Below are 12287 nucleotides of genomic sequence, written 5' to 3'. Positions count from 1 at the left end.
CCTTTCAGTTTAGAGGGAAGTTTTCTTAGATGTATTTTTCAACCACATGAAGGAAATCTATGAAAAAAAGAAAGAGAAAAAAACCCCACATCTTGATCTTCACTAATTTCTATCATAGGACGCTTTCCCCCCATTAACGTTGTTCAATATCATTCACAAAGCAATTTGACATCTGTACACACTTAAACTATGAACATTTCAACATTTCCCCTTCAAATTCCTCAGAAAGTAGTGGTCAGGTAAAGACGAGGAAGATAAATTTCTGAATGGGACTTCTGAGTAACTGATTATAGCACATTTTATCTATTACATTAAGTTTTCTTGGGTGAAAAAAAAGTGCCAAAGTTAAAGGAGACCCCTGGGTCTCTTACACTGTTCATTTAGGTCAGAAACCTTTGTTGTGCTTAAATATTTCAAACTAATTCCTCCAGAAAAGCCTCAAAAAAGTAGTATTTTGCTTTTTTTTGGTAAAACTCTCTCAAAGTATAAAGTTTGGCTGAGCCAATCTGAGCTGCAGATAGGAGGAAGTGGTACATTAGTACAGTGAGAGACTGATCTCACTATACTTGTAAATCAACAGCAGATTAATGCTTTGACGCAATATCTTCCTGTCTTGCTCTTCTTTCTGCAAGTGAACTTTATATGGGCCTACTCTGCTCTCAGATACTGCTCGAAAAATGAGGTAATTTGGATGTCATAATAAAATAAGCAGGATTTTTCTCCATTTCCTATAATTAATATATTCTTCATTCAACTACGTTACACCAGAGAGCTTATCTATGTTTCAGACTTTGATGAGCACATAATATCCTTCAAAAGATACTTTTTTGCTGTGTTTAAAGCCTTAACTATTTGAATGCTATTCAGTTCTCACAGAGATCCTTAACTCCTTATTCAGGTAGAGTTTTCTACATAAAAGAAGAACCAATTCAGCAGATTATCAGCCATGAACTTTTTCAGTATATATACCACAGTAAATTAAACAACAAAAAGAAATCAGACAGACTTTATGGACCAAAATAAATTTGGCAGTTCCTCATTTTGAAGCTAATGATGTTTATACATTGAAATACCTAGATCTACTATTACTCCCAGTATGTAGGCTACACGGGAAAAAGAGATGTAAACCAAATAAAAAGGAAGAAAAATTCAGCTTCATGTTCTCTTGGAAGGAGAAAGGGATGAAAGTCCATAACCAGCTCCTTGCATCCAGTTGCTCAGAAGAAATATGTGCTGGCTGCATGACAACCTCTGTCATGAACCATCAAGAAAATGCTGAACCTGAAAATATAAACCACCTTCACTGCAAAAGTGACTCTACCAGCTGGCAGCAGTAATCAGGAACACCATAAATTTATTTATCATACTGCACAAGCTGCCTGGAAGAAAAGGTAAGTAATCACTACATTTACTTTCTGCACAGCAGTGCAGAAAGAAATGCATGTCTGAGTCTATGTGATTTAACTATGATTACTCCAAAATCTCATCCTGTGAACATAATCACTGACTAATCTCAGCATGTAGCTGCAGAGACACTGATGGCACTGATCACTGTTTTTACATCACTATGAAGCAATTTATTTTGTTTTAAACAGAAAGCAGCCCATCCTCCTTTGTCTGTTGGGTTCAGTATACTCATTATTAATAAGTAATTTGCTTATATTGATCGCTTTTCTCATAACTTTCATCATAATCTTGTGCTTGTGGCATCACTATTTACTATGAAAATCCTTACATATTAGTGAATTATAAACAGCAAAAGAGGCTTCTTTCAGGCTATGTCAGGTTTTCTAATGCAAAATTTTTGTAATTTTCTCAAAACCTCCCTCATGTAAGTAACAAAAAAAAAGGGATTTTTTTTCACTCTGCTTTTAAAATGAGGAAAACAATTATTAGCCTTCAAATGACTGTGGATCATAGGAGGATCCTGCAACTTCTGTTTTCAGCACCTACCACATCCCTTTCTTGTATTCACAGCTAACATTACAAGTCTCACTCCTATGCTTAGCTTAAATCCCCTAGCTAGTCCCATATATTTCAGCAGTATTAAGAATCATAAAATCATTTATCTTGGAAAAGACCTCTAAGATCACCAGTCCAACTGTTAGCCCAGCACTGCCATCTTCACCTCTAAACCATGTTACCAAGCACCACACCTGGATGCTTTTTGAACACTTCCAGGGATGGTGACTTAACCATACCCCTGTGCAGCCTGTTACAATGCTTGACAACACTTTCCACGAAGAAATTTTTCCTAATATCCAATATAAACCTCCCCTGGTGCAACTTGAGTCATTTGCCTCTTGTCCTATCTCCTGTTACCTGGGAGAAGAGACCAACTCCCATCAGGCTACAGCCTCCTTTCAGTTAGTTCTAGAGAGCTATAAGGTCTCCTCTCTCAGCCTCCTTTTCTCCAGACTAAGCAATCCCAGCTCCCTCAGATGCTCCTCAGCAGACTTGTGCCCTTCACCATCTTCGCTGCCCTTCTCTGGACATGCTCCAGCACCTCAATGTCTTTCTTGTAGTGAGGGGCCCAAAACTGAACACAGAATTCGAGGCTGCAAACCCTTTAAAGCACAGATTAGGTCTTTAATTTACGGATATAAATCAACCAAACACAACAGAGATTCCTCAGAGTGCTCTGTACATGGGCACACCCAGGCACCTTCTCATCCCAGATACACGTGCTTCTGTGGCTGCTCCAGTGCCAGTGTCCATCCACAGCTGTTTGCCAATGTGGAAAGCACCTTTCCCACCTATGATGTAAGCACATCAACAAGACTTGGTCAGTTCTCACAACCCAGCTGGACCCAGCGCTATGGAAAACAAAGCCACATGGTACAACACGCTTTCTTGTCCAGCTCTGTTGAGGGACCTGAACCAAAGACTTCCTCAATAACATGAGAAGCTGAGTGAGACCATCACTTCTTCACTGAAATCGGTGTAACCAGCTATGTAAAGAGTGATGATTACTAAAGTACAAAATCAGCTCTTTAGACCACTGTAATTCGTGTACTTCTGAGAGGTATGCCTGTTCTTTTGAGAGGACACTGTCTATACAAAAAGGTTTTTTCATTACAACCACACCCATTGGCAGTGGAGGGCAGAATGTATCACTTTGTCAGCCCAAATATAGATAGCAAAATCTCTGGTGTAGAAAGAGATTCACTAACAGCCGAGTACTTTTGCAGGCTTAGGTTATGTCATTTGTCATTTTTTGTATTATACAGATACTCTGCACCTCTGCTAGATAGCATAGCCACCTCCACCATGTTCAAACCATGACACATGCCAGCATATGTTACCTTAGCCATTCCAGTGCTGGCAAGGTCAGCACAAACACACAGCAACTCCAGTATATTTTTTTTTCATTTGCATCTTTTTTACAAGAAATAGAAACCCTGCCTGGAGAAAGTAGATTCATTACAATATTTCTCCTTTTATTCTTTCAGGTATGGGTCACCAGAGGCAGACAGAGGTTAGACTGGGCTCATAAAAAGAGGCAGAACTTTTAGTGCGTGCTGCAAGAACTGTCTCATTTTCAACCTTTGCCCTCTTCTAATTTAATATGAAAACTACGTGTGATTAATTTTTTAAAACTTGGAAAAGATGATGCCTAAGGCATCTCTAATCAACTTGATGGTGAAGTACATACAATTCTGCTGCAGTCCTACATGGCAAATAAGTTACACAGAATTTTAATATAGCAATTACCACCTGCCACTTCAAGATAACGATTAGCTAGCAACCCATTTAAGACTCGTGTCTGTGCATCAATGAGAGGGATAAATTGCAAACTCCAGAAGAAGAGGCAGCAGAATGAGGTTTTTGCCAGATGAACTACCCCTTAACACTTCAAGGAGGGTAAAAGTAAAGTATACCCACTGCAAAGCCTCAGCATCAGACAATAGAAAAACAAGAAACAGAACCACCAATCCACATAAGAACTGCTAACTTTAAAATGAATCCAGCAGTCTGGCAAACAGACTGGCATGGACATATCTTTGGGCAGAGAGAATATCGATAACCGAAGAAACAGACACTGGGAGAAGTGGAAAGGAGAGTTTGGAGAGCACGCCTAATCCAGGGAAAAGAGGAGCTTGGAAAAATGTCATCATTTTCCCCTCTTGTGCTTGTCTTTCTGACCTGACCCTGAGCTCCTCTGCCTTTCAGACACATCTGTATAATCCTTCTGGGCCACAGAAGGCTCTCACAACAAAAGGTGGTGTAGTTCCTCTGCTTATCTATTGTTACACAGCCCAACTTTAAACCAAGTACATCCAGATGGACAGTCAGAAGTCACTGGTTATTTTTAAGCTCCACCTCTCTATGAAAAGCTTTGGTTTGTTAACTATCAGTGGAAGTAATTGCATATACTCTAGAGTATGTCAAGACACTGTTATGCTAAATCAAGTCTATGGCAAGCTCCTCTAGCTACACAAAAGTATCACTTTGTATTATTATGATACCGTGATGGACAAAATTTGGCAGAAGATCTCGTTTAAGGAATAAAAATGCAAGAAGCTGCTCTTGGTGGCAAAAAAACCCAAAACATCGATACCCATATAAGCATTGCTAGTTTCACAACAGCCATAGATGTATTCAGAAAAACAAGAGGTGACAGTGAGAAAAGTTGTAGTGTATCAGAAAACTGCAGGGGTTTCACCTGTGGGTAGATGCTGAGATAATTAACTTGTTGCAATGAATCCTCTATGTTTTCTTTTTAGAGTATGAACCCAGCATGTGCACAAAATTCTATCCAAACTCTCTATCCTTGGTATTTAATATAGGATATATACATATACATAAACCCACAACTGTACACTACTTAAAATTAGTAGGATGACAACCATTTAAGCTGTAGACAGCATGAAAATTCCTATGTGAGAATTCTCACTAGAAATTTCTGAGCATGAGATTTGTCCTCCTCCACTAGACAACTGCAAGAAATTCCTAAAACAGAAACAGAAGCTGGAATATAGATTCAGAGTTTCCAAAAGATTTTTACAGATTTTGTCCCTTCAATGCAATAAAGTAAGTTCAGTAATTAAGAAAAATAAAAGGAAAGTTCTGCCACAGATTAAAAATCAAAAAAGAGTACTTTTTAAGGCAGAAGATCACTGAGTTACAATAAACTCAATAGAGTTGTAATAACACTAATGCTCTTTGCTCTCTTTACTGGTGAATTGAGAAATGGAGTAAAATGGGGAAACTGCTGACAGCACAGAAGTAGTAAAATTACAAGAAAAAACAAATTCCAAAGTCACAGTAGTACTAAAGTAGGAGACATTACAGTGCCAGATAAAACCTATCTAAGTGAAAGCCATCTATGAACAGAGCTCTCTTATGAATTACTATGTTTTCAACACCTCAGGACAAAATACATGAGAAAAATTGCGCTGTTACTGCAGATGAGCAGTAGTGGAACTTTTACTCAATGCATAAAAGAGGTCAGAGGAAGAATATTCAATAACACACTTTAAAATGTCATTACTGAACATCTCCAAAAATACACCTTTTTATTACCATTTGCAGCTTTATGAAGATGTGGAGCTTCATGTCTACTCCACACCTACTTTTGATCTTGAATACACAATCACATACTAATAGAAACTGAGACAACTTAGCACCGTATTCTTCAGGATTTTAAAGAATGACTTTGCAGAACAGATCTTCTGCTAAAAGCTTGGTTCATCCTGTGTTTAAAGTCTGCTTTCAAAAATGCACATAAAACAGACCAGCAGTTAACATTTCCCTTTTAAAGTACTGTTTACTGCATAGCTCCTGTACTGCTCCTCTGCTGAAAACTCTATATGAGAATAAGTGTGGGAGATGACATTTTATAAGGTAGGAGAATAACATGATATATTCCTCACTTTCCCCTAACTGCCTCATACTCAGGTCCTCTTTCTGGAAATTGCTTATCACTGCATGTCATGAATACCAGGTCAAAAAGATTTGAGGTCCATGAGCAAGCATTTCTACCTCTTCCAGCTTTGCTTCTAGCAGTGCTTTGTCCATCACACACTCAAACATACTTAAAATCAAAATGATGATGTTACAGAGTTATTCATCATCTTTATGGATAACTAAACAATATTGTACATGCAGTTTTTAGTTTTACTTCCATGTCATGTTAGGATTAATATTTTCAATTTCAAAGAAACCTCTTTGATAGTTTAAAGAATAGTAGAAGAAAAATCTAAAGAACATTTAATTGTCACTGTCACATTACCAGCTCTTGATCCTTTGGTACTAAAAATTGTCTCCCTCAACCCAGAAGTAAACCAAAAAAAGAGTAAATATTACCAGAATAGAACCTAAAGAAAGAGGATCAGCTTAGGCTGCAACTGAGGTCAAAACATTCAGCAACTTCTAAAAGTGTAATAAATACAGTGAGAAAAGATACAGAAAAATCCACCGTACAAGGGAATAGCTACATATGAGTGACCAAAGTAAAGGCTAAGCTGTGCAGTCACCTTGCTGCTCTGGCAGGGGATGCCAAGTTTTTTGTTGAACAGGAAACTGCTAAGGCATGACCACTGCAACGAGAGCATGGCAATAAGCACTTCTAATCTTGTATCCAGTGGATAGCTTTTGACAATGAAGTCTCTAACACATTAGGCCTTTTTTTTTTTTCTTTTACTATGTGTGAAGAGTAATATCAGGCAATACTGGCACCACTATTTCAAGTTGTAGGACTGTAAAGCCATTTACATTCTGTTTCAATGCAGTGTCGAGATTACTGTGAGACAGTTCACAGCAGCAGCAGTTTCACGAAAGCCAAATAATTATAGAGTTAGCTTTCCTTCAAAATGCATTCCATAGCTGCTATAACCTGTGAAGAACTTTCTACAATGTGTGGAGTATCTCTGAAAGTCACACACTAGCCAAAATATGTCTAGTTTCCCTTTAATCCCACTGATAAGTTTCAAAAATTTTGTTATAGTTCAATTACATTATTCTTCTGGAGAAGAATAATAAGAATATAACAGGAGATGAGGGTGGCTCATTAAGTCATTGCTCAAGTCTGCAGTTGCACTTCAGTTAAAACATGCTTTTTCATCACTGATGCAAGGGAGAGATGGTGTCACTTTTCAAATCCAACAGAGAAAGATGGAAAATTTCCACCCTGTACAGCTAGTTGCTTTGAGACCCACAGCCAGCACGGCTCTGCAAAGACCTGATTCACCACAAATCCAGCCCTGGGCATGCTCTGGGCTTCAGGGCTCTGGCTCCAGCTGCCTGCCCTCAATCTATCTGCTGTCCTGCCTCCCTCGTCCAGGCAAGGCACCACTTTGGAAGAGACATGTACAGCCCTGTCTGCTATGGAGACATCTAGATCCCAGTCCTGGGGCAGTTGCTGGGACATCATGTCCTTTTCAAATCTCTGGAGGAACAGACTGGACATCCAGCTCTGTTTGCTCTGTATCAACTCAGTGCATTCATCCGTAAGCAAAAATGTAAGAGAAGTAGTGTTGGGTTGCATGTCTCCACACACAGACATCTCCTGATAGGTTCTGCTTCTCTTCCTGACCTCCTCTGCCCCTCTAGCTACTTCCCAAGGCATCCTAGCTCTCATTTTCCTGCAAGAAGCTAAGTCCTTTCCTGAAGTCACATAATCACGGAATGGGTAAGGTTGGAAGCGACCATAGTGGGATATCTGGTCCAACCTCCCTCCTTAAGCAGGGTCATCCCAGAGCACATGGCACAGGATTGTATCCAGACTGTCCTTGAGTATCTCCAGCGAGGGAGACTCCACAACCTGTCTGGGCAATCTGTTCCAGTGCGTGGTCACCCTCACAGCAAAGAAGTTCTTCTTCATGTTCAGATGAAACTTCCAGTGTATCAGTTTTTGCCCTTTGCCTCTCATCCTTTTGCTTGGCACCCCCAAGATTAGCCTGGCTCCATCTTCTTGGCACCCTCCCTTCAGATACTTATTGACACTGATGAGGTCCCCTCTCAGTCATCTCTTTTCAAAGCTGAACAGGCCCAACCCTCTCAACCTTTCCTTGTAAGAGAGATGCTCCAGTCTCTTAATCATCTTTGTTGTCTTCTGCTGGACCTGCTCCAGGAGCTCCATGTCTCCCTTGTACTGAGGAGCCCAGAACTGGACACAACACTCCAGATGCACCTCACCAGGGCTGAGTAGAGGGGCAGGATCACCATCCTTGACCTGCTGGCAATGCTCTTCCTAATGCACCCCAGGATACCATTGGCTTTCTCGGCCACAAGGGCACACTGCTGGCTCACAGACAGCTTGTTGTCCACAAGGACCCCCAGTTCCTTCTCCACAGAGCTGCTTTTCAGCACGTCCACCCCTAGCCTGTCCTGGTGCAGGAGTTTATTCTTCTCTGGGTGCAGGACCCTGCATTTGCCTTTGTTGAATTTCAGACAATTCTCTGCCCATCTCTCCAATCTGCTGAGGTCCTTCTGAAGGGCAGCACAGCTCTCTGGGGTACCAGGCACTCCTCTCAGCTTTCTGTCATCAGCAAACTTGCTGAGAAGGCATCTACCCCCTCATCCAAGTCATTGATGAAAAAGTTAATACAGAGTCCAAGATCTGTTCTCTGCTGCTCTCCTTCCTCCCTCTTTTCAGGATCTTGAATGCCACTGTTTTGTGGACCCCACGGCCACAGTCCAGAGAAGTTTTGGATGCCCCATCCCTGGAACTGTTCAAGACCAGCTTGGATGGGGCTTTAAGCAATCTGGTCTAGTGGAAGGTGTCCCTGCCTGTGGCAGGAGGGGTGGAACTAGGTGATTTTTAAAGTCCCTTCCAATCCAAACCATTCTATGATTGATTACCATTTCCCAAAGCCGTGTCTTCCATGTTAATGGTGAGCAGATCCATCTGTGCATCACCCTGGCTGATCATTCCAGTGCTTGGAGCAAGAAGTTATTCTTGATGCCCTCTAGAAATCTCCTTGACTATTCGTGTTCTGCCATCCTGAAAGCAGATCTCAGGGTAAAACAGTGTGGTTTAATAGTGTAGAAGGCAGTGTTAGGTTAATGGTTGAATTCTATGATCTTAAAGGTCTTTTGCAACCTAAATGACGCTATGATTCTTTCAAATAAACAATAAATTCAAAGTCCAGTTAGGATCACTAAAGATCAGGTAGCAACTTCATAAAATTAACTGTGTCAGTGACAGTGTCAAAATTATGTTTCTGCTAAGATAACTGTGGTTCAATGACCAGCAGTTCCTGCAGGCCCCCTGCTCCCCCACCTTCCTCCCTCCCTTCTCCATTTCTTCTGTGAAACTTGCCAATGCAAGTTGCTTAACACACTCTTAAGAGACTATTGCATTTCAGGGGTAGGCAAAGTTGACTTTGTACAGCTCGATCTTTCCATGTGCTGTGGAGACTCATTAAGTTAAAGCAAGCACATCAATATGAGTTTTTTCTCTCAGAAGGCACTTTATTATCTTCAGACTGTCCTGTGGACAACTGTCATCTTTCTAAAATCAAAGCTTTGAGTAAAATAAGACAATTTCCCAATAGGATAACTTGCATAAATTTTTACTGTGTATTTTTTTCTAATATTCTAATAGAATATGTAATGTAATATTAGATAAATAAAACATTCTAATTTTACAAATAGCCTTTCTTTGGCTCCAGACAGAAGAGCTCATGAGTTCCTAGCACATCCCAGTTCCAGGAGGCAGCACAAATTATTCATGTCTGCATACCTCCTCCTATCTACCAACAAAACATCACCACAGACACACTAAAGAAAGGTGCATAAAGTGCAAAGGTCTGATTGTAGCACCTACAATACTAACTGATAGTCTGTTGTTCTGCAGTTGCTTTCTTTCAACTGCAGCGCTTTTTTGTATTATAATTGCTTTGGTTTGTGCAAGAGAAAAAAGTCCTTTCCTACATCAAAATTATTCTGAATAAATCCACAGAAACTTGTGAGGACATAGCACCACCTAATCTGGAATAAGACTTAGGCACAAAGTCAGGATTTACAAATCTGGTTGTAAAATTTATGGCAGCACTTAAAAATGGCACAGTTTAATTAAAATTGAGATGCTAGGGTGGATTTCCACCCCCCCATTATTATAGTTTCATGGCCAGACTGCTGTGGTAACTGAGGATTCATCTTCTTCGTATGATCTTCTTCATAATTATTTTTCTTTGTTTATTGTTCAAACTGAGTTTTGTTTCCATCTTCCATTTCATTTTAGAGATTTTGATCTTACTAGCAGCCTGGAGAGCCTAGTTTAATTCTTCTACATGTTAGGACCAAAGAAGAGAACTAATTAAAAAGAAAAACTGGGAAGTACAAAGAAGGTTCGAAATGGGGGGGCTGAGAGCACAACAACAATAATTGCCAATAAACTCACACCTCATCAGCAAGTAGAGCTACTGAGGTATTATTCCAAGCAGTATTAGCTTACCTGAGTAATTCTGCCTTTCCTGACTTGGTCTAGAAGAGAGTTCTTACTGTATTTTCACGAGGCCCTCACACATCTAAATTTCCTGTGTGATAACTTTAGGTTACATTGTGCCTAACAGGAGTCCTCACATGAAGAGTTTGTTCAAAACCAGGAATTATTTCTGTCACATATTCCCTTTATTCCCCCATTTTCACGGAAAAATTTCACCCAGCTTTACAGTCTTGCAAGACTAAATCCTGATGTCCTAAGAGGGAAAAATATGTTGTATCCAGGGAAACAATACATTAGTTTTTATTTCAACGTGAAACAATTCATTTGAAAACTGGCATAAATGTGTGAATTTTTTTCTCTGAAAATAAAATGGAATTATTTGCTTTGACTACACAAAGGCATAAATGATTGTGTTGGCCATGCACTTAATCTATTATTCACCTGTGGCAGACAGTATTTCTGGGCCAGTAGTTAACTACTGTATAGGTACTAAGGTAACTTATCATCCTTTTTCTGTACCATAGCTTTTGCTATTTTTATCAGTTGTAGCAGCTGCCATATTTTAAGACAGTTTTGAAACAACGTGGAACCAAAGAGGTGCCCATTTAAACAACTTCTCAAAAGCTTACTGCAATTTTTTCCTATTTATTCACTTAGGCTCATCTTAAGAAAACCCATGTAACAATTTAAAGAACACAAAGCCCCTTCTTTGTAAACTGAAAACCAAAACAAAATAAATATCTTCTATTTATTACAGAAAATATGAGTTCTGAGTTTGAAGTGGGCTACAGTTAAAATGTGTTAACTAAGGTATTCTTCCCTTATAAGGGTGATAGCGAAAATGTTATCCCCAAATTTGGCCTTGTTGATGTTTTAAAACTTTTTTAAAAGTGCTAGCAGACATAAAGGACTACTCTGTCAGTAAGGGAAGAGGAGATCAGAACCTGTCATACAAAAGATCTTAATAAAGCAGAAGAAGGGCCAGGAGGTCACTGTTAAATTCTCACAGCTTTAAGAGGAATTCATGGGCCTAGACACTAATGTCTCATCCATATGCAATGCTTTCAGGTATCTTTCTTGCCTCAGTTGATGTTCCAGCTGTGCATGTGTATCCCATAGATCCTGTATTACATCTGCCAACCATAGAGAGGTTTTATCAGTAAGTATAGGAGTCTACTACAGTTAAGTACCTGAATCAGTTCCCTTTTATCTCTTTCACTGCCTGCAAACTGCAAGCTTGTAAAAACATTCCTTGTGGCAGTACTACTCCTGATACTGCATCATCCATCACAGTCCATTGGCACTGGGACACTCAATATTTTGTCTTAGAAAAATGTGAGATTTCCTCTTTTTCCACTTGTATAATGCAGTATTACTAAAAGGGCACACAGCATTTCAGCAGTGTCCTTGAGGTAAGTGTATTTGTTCCTCAAATTTATGAATCAAAAGTACAGATCTCATTGCAAAGTGCTTCAGAACAAGGCATAATTTAAAGAACTGAATTGCAGCTTCCATGGCAATGTTCCAGCTACATCTCATGTCCAACAGAAGGAAATCCAGGCACCTGGACTAGACAGCAGCTGTGGCATGTTCCCCCAGGCATCTGGAAAGGGGATCCATGACTCCAAGGCACACTGCAAAGTTCCTCTGCAAGTTACCTAGATGCCACTGCTTATAACATTCAAAGTGCATTTCCTACCTAAAATTATCCCTGACTCCTGTGTACAGAAGAAGTGAGAAGAAAGAAAGATTAGAATTTAGAAAACAAACAGAATTATTCTCCCTAACTATTGGGGTTTCAAGAGACTGGCAGAAATTACCAGCAAAGACATTTGCTTTGAATTACAAAGAGCATCAGGGAGACAGACTTGTTAAGATTTCAAAATTGCTTTTG

General features: G+C 39.7%; 1 protein-coding gene across 2 annotated transcripts in view; it reads right to left on the bottom strand.

Moving 5' to 3' along the window:
• LOC116785801 (AF4/FMR2 family member 1-like) overlaps positions 1 to 12287 on the bottom strand; it is a 251407-nt gene that overhangs the window by 13495 nt on the left and 225625 nt on the right. The gene's annotated exons all lie outside the window — the stretch shown is intronic.

Source organism: Chiroxiphia lanceolata, chromosome 4, assembly GCF_009829145.1.
Source record: "Chiroxiphia lanceolata isolate bChiLan1 chromosome 4, bChiLan1.pri, whole genome shotgun sequence".
Classification (NCBI taxonomy): Eukaryota; Metazoa; Chordata; class Aves; order Passeriformes; family Pipridae; genus Chiroxiphia; species Chiroxiphia lanceolata.
Note: the sequence above shows the minus strand (reverse complement) of the source record. Positions and strands in the feature narration are given on the sequence as shown.